This window comes from Azolla caroliniana, unplaced genomic scaffold (assembly GCF_043228905.1).
Source record: "Azolla caroliniana isolate FFs.n. ecotype wild unplaced genomic scaffold, voAzoCaro1.0.p SCAF_15, whole genome shotgun sequence".
NCBI lineage: Eukaryota > Viridiplantae > Streptophyta > Polypodiopsida > Salviniales > Salviniaceae > Azolla > Azolla caroliniana.
The window spans coordinates 10258045-10263172 of record NW_028230450.1 but is presented as its reverse complement, the minus strand read 5'-3'; the positions used below and the strand labels follow the sequence as shown (position 1 = coordinate 10263172).

The following is a 5128-nucleotide window of genomic DNA, read 5'->3' as shown; positions in this document are numbered from 1 at the left end:
ATAAGTTTCCCTTTCTACCCGACATAGCTCAAGGGAACTTTACTGACATTGGCAATCAAATGTGGAGTGTCGTCTCCGGTTGCGACTACTGCCGGTTGCATCGGTTTTTCCAGGTATGAGAACCACTCCTTGTGGCACGTCATGTGGTTTGACACGCTAGAGTCGACGTACCACGCCTCGTCCGACTTCAGGGTGATCTTCTTCATCGAGTTTGCTTTGTGTCTCGTCACGAAGACTGACCCTTTTTCGGCTTTTCCGGATCCTTCGGCGTAGTGCGTTCGTTGCCGATTTCCTTTGTCGGTTTGTCTGGAACCTGATCCTGATCCGGTCCTCTCCAAATCAACGCGCTTTTTCTAGTACTCGCTCTCCTTGTGGCCTTTTTTGCCATAGTACCAGCATTCCGCGACAAATTTCCCTTGTCGGTTCTCGTCGCCTCGACTCCCCCTGTTTCCGGAGGGTCCGGAATTACTATCGGTAACACTTTGGTGCCTTCTTCCTTGATCCCATCGGCTGCCTCCATTGCGCACCGACTCGCCTCGTCTTGCTGTCGACATGCGTGCTTGTCGACGCACCCGCATGGTTCTCCTCTATAAGGAGCATCGACTATAAGTCGAAAAATGACGGCGTATTCTCCCGAGTACACACAGAAGTTCGGAATGCTCCCAACTTAGACGCCAGTCCCTCGAGAAAAATTTGCACCATCTCACCTTCCTTGACGTTCACATCGATAGAGGCTAAGGAGTCGCATATCTCTTTGATCTTCGAGGTGCAATCAGCCACCAACAAGTCGCATTGTTGTAAATTGCTCAGCTCCTGTCGGAGTTGAAGCTTCTTGGCTGTGGTGTTTGCGGAGAAGATCTTCTTCGGATTCGCCCACACAAGACGTGAAGCAATACAGTACTCTGCTCGTCGACTATTCCCATGCCGGGAAATCCCTGTGCGTCGATTCGGGTTCTGTGTCAGCATCCTTTGGCGTTTTCACATCCCGAATATAGCTCAGGACCTATTCGCCCACAAAAGACGTGAAGCAGTACAGTACTCTGCTTGTCGACTATTCCCACGCCGGGAAATCTCTGTGTGTCGACATAGCTCCAGTAACCATGCCCGAGCAGGTACTGGTGCATCTTGTACCACCAAGACGCATAGTTGTTTCTATCGAGCTTCTCGGTAGGAAGCGAGCTACCCATGCCTTTATCCATTTTGTTTTTCCTGTTCTTCTTGGTTAGTTTTCTTTTCAAGTTATGTCGGATGTAGAGGTTCTCAACCCTCACGCTCTGATACCATGAAAAAGATTATGTCCGGAAGCAATAGAAAACCGAACACAGAAAATAAGCAAGTTTAATGGTCCAGGAGAGCTTGTATATACACAGTACGCGGGAGAGACAGAGAGACAACACACAAAAACTCAATTCAAAATAATACTCAATCTGTACATACACCTTGACAATAGGGCTGACACAAGTACTAACAGTACTTGATTGCTCATAAATGAGCCTACTACACTAACTCCCAAAATTATTCCTTACGAGGAATATCTTCCCAACAGCCTCGTGGTTTTCACACCGATACGACCATGTTATGCGTACCGATTTACGCACCCAGTCTACGCACTGGGTTACGCATCGTATTACACACGAATGTTGAGCTTGTCTCTCAACAATATACATACATATAACCCCCCGTCTAGCCCACTTTCACTTATCAATCCTTTGCGTATCACGATTCCCCGTTTCCCTCTCTCCCCTCATTAAACTCCTATTCCCTCCCTCCCTCGCTCCCTCTCTCTCTCTCTCTCTCTCTCTCTCTCTCTCTCTCTCTCTCTTCCCCCTATATAAACCTACCCTCTTGTTGTAAATGACCTTGGCCCTGATGCGCTGTACCTAGAGCGAAACTAGTTTGCACAAGGTCTTTCTAACGAAAATTTCTTAAGCTTTTCTTTTTCTTCGCACTCACTCTTCTCCTCTTCTTTCATCTCATTCTCTTTTACTCTTGTTCACCTCTAACACTGCTCACCTTGGTTTCACTTGCATCATTGCTTTATTTCTTTTCTTGTTCTTCCCATATCATCTCAATAGTTGTGCTAGTTCGCTCGCACTCCTTGTCACGACGCTACAATCACAACCCGAAAACGAGGCCTGATTTCGTCGCTAGAACACGGTTTGCAAAGAAATTCGTCCGCTTATGGGATGCAACACCCAGGAGTGCACTCGGATGAGAGATCATATGATGATATGCGCCCAACCTCATGGACGACCGATTGTACCCCCCCAAGGCCTTGAAATAGGTAGAGGATCCATGGGAACAAGGAAAGCATTGAGGATATGGTGGTGCAGTATCCTTGGCGGAAATGCCTTAGTAGATGACATCAAATTCGCCCCGATCTTCGCGTCGTTGCCGGGGATCGAACCCGGGTCACCCGCGTGATAGGCGAGAATACTCACCACTATACTACAACGACATCCTCATGTTGGATGTATTGATCGTACAACTCGTTCGGAGCATGGACCCGAATGTCGAAAACGAGGCCTGGTTTTGTCGCCAAAACACGGGTTCTAACAAAATTCGTTCGCTTAAGGGGTAGAGGATCCAGGGCAGCGAGGAAAGCATTGAGGATATGGCGGTGCGGGATCGTAGGCGGCAATGGGCCCCGACGACGACCGACTTTACCCACCAAGGGCTCGAAAGGTGTAGAGGATCCGGGGCAGCGAGGAAATCATTGAGGATATGGCGGTGCGGGATCGTAGGCGGCAATGCCCTTGGAGATGACATCGGATCGTAGGTGGCAATGCCCTTTGAGATGGCATCGTATTCACCCCGCCCTTCGCGCCGTTGTCGGGGATCGAACGCGGGTCACCCGCGTGATAGGCCAGAATACTCATCGTTATACTACAATGACATCCTCGTGTATGAAGTATCGATCGTACAACTCCTTCGGAGAATGGACCCGAATGTTGAATAGGAGGGGAGGCCCGGTTTGGTCACCAGAACACGGGTTGCAACGAACTTCATCTGCTTATTGGCAACAATACCCAGGAGTGCACTCGGACGATAGATCATATGATGATATGCACACTGCCTTGTGGACGACCGACTGTATCCCTCAACGGCTAGAAAGGGGTATAGGATCTAGGGGACCGAGGAAAGCATTAAGGATATGGCGGTGTGGGATCCTAGGAGGAATTGCCTTAGTAGCAAACATCGTATGCGCCCCACCCTTCGTGTCATTGTCGGCAATCGAACCCGGGTCATCCGCGTGACAGGCGGGAATTCTCACAACTATACTACAACGAAAACCTCGTGTTCGCAATATCGATCGTACAACTCGGTCAGAGCATGGACCCAAATGTCGAAAACATGGCCCGGTTTCTTCGACAGTACACAGGTTGCAACGTAATTCGTCCGCGTATGAGCGCGATACCCAAGAGTGCTATCGAACGAGATATCATATGGTCATAGGCGCCCTACCTCGTGGATGACCGACTGTATCCCCCAATGGCACGAAAGGGGTAGAGGATCCAGGGCAGTGAGGAAAGCATTGAGGATATGGCAGTGCGGGATCCTAGGCGGCATTGCCCTAGGAGATGCAATCGGCTTTGACTTGCCCTTTGCGCCATTGCCGGCGATCAAAACCGGGTCACTTGCATGACAGGTGGGAATTCTCACCACAATACCACAATACAGGTGGGAATTTTATTTGGGGGAACAATAGGTCAGTCAATCCTGTAGCAAAGGTAGCTTGGTCTATTCTGATACAGCCTAAACAAAAAGGTGGTTTAGGTTTGATTGATCCATTTATGCAAAGCAAAGCTTTACTTACTAAACATGTTGTTCGGAGTTTATTGCCAGGACAGGAGTTATGGAAAAAGCTATGGATGCAACATCTATGTAAGGTCAAGCCTTCGGTAGGTGGTCAATGGAAGGATAGTCTTAGATGGTTCTTTAATGCAGATTTCCAGCTACCTAAGTCCAATGATGGATCATTGCGTTTCTTCAATGGAATTTTTCGGGCATGGGAAACTCTTCGGCAAGCGCTTGTTTTCTTGCCACCGAAAAGCTATCATCAATTTATGCGTCAACCATTGATATGGAATCCTTTATTTACTGATGAAGCTGCATGTGTTTTGGGTTTACGCCCTAGGTTATCATGGGCTGCAATGGATAGTGGACCAGCTCGTACGGTTGCGGATTGGATAAGGTTTATGCAGTCCTCTACGCTGGAGCAAAGTAATAGGTTATCGAACTTAAGAGGGGCTAAGATCATGTTATCACAATTGTCCAGGGTGTATCAGGTCACAGTGCCTACATTGCAATTCGATCATTTTCAGAGTTGGTACGGTATCTTCTCGACACTCAATATACTTATAGGAGCTCGGTTATATGATCAAAATGGTAGCATTTATTTTTATGAAGTGTTGGACAATGGTAGGTTGATACTAGTGGATGAGGAGTCTCAAATCATGTTGGCTGCAAAGCAATTGCCAGTGCGAGTAATTGCTAGATTAGATAAAAATATATATATCGATCCTAGTCCACTAATAGTTAATTTTTCATCTCATATTTCGGTGTTAGACTCTAAACCTATTGATGACCTGCAGTGGGATCCAGCGGATTATGGTTGGAAATTATCCATATCTGACTCTTCGACTAAGATCCTTCCTTTTTTCAAATATTCAGTAGTGTTTGGTAGGAATTTTATGTTGAGGCAGACCGAGCCAATACCTGCTGGAAAAAAGTATTGGGAGGAAGGTAATGTTTCATCTATTCATATGGTTATGTTTTGGAAACAGTTTTGGTCTATTAAATGCATGAATAAGATATTGCATTTTCGGTGGTTGATGATTCATTATGCATTGCCAATAGGTCATTTATTGAGGGGATCAGTGAGTAATCGGTCATGTATTATGTGTGGGTTTGCGGATGAGACATTGCATCATGCATTTTGGGAATGTGTTTCCGCAAAAAGTTTTTGTTGTCGAATTCTTAGGCTTCTAGGTCATAAGTATAGGTCTGCTATTTTTACGTGGGGTGCAGTCTTTTGGGGAATGTTGGATCAACAAAGGGCTTTTTATCATTATAATCATTCTTCATTGTCTTTATATGTAAGAAGTTTTCAGGTATATTCTACTTC

The 5128-nt window shown here is 46.5% G+C and overlaps 1 non-coding gene across 1 annotated transcript; it reads right to left on the bottom strand.

The window, feature by feature from the left end:
• Nucleotides 1-2386: 2386 nt before the first annotated feature.
• Nucleotides 2387-2458, bottom strand: TRNAD-AUC (transfer RNA aspartic acid (anticodon AUC)). Its single transcript has one exon. It is a non-coding gene; the product is annotated as a tRNA-Asp (tRNA).
• Between the last annotated feature and the right edge of the window lie 2670 nt (nucleotides 2459-5128).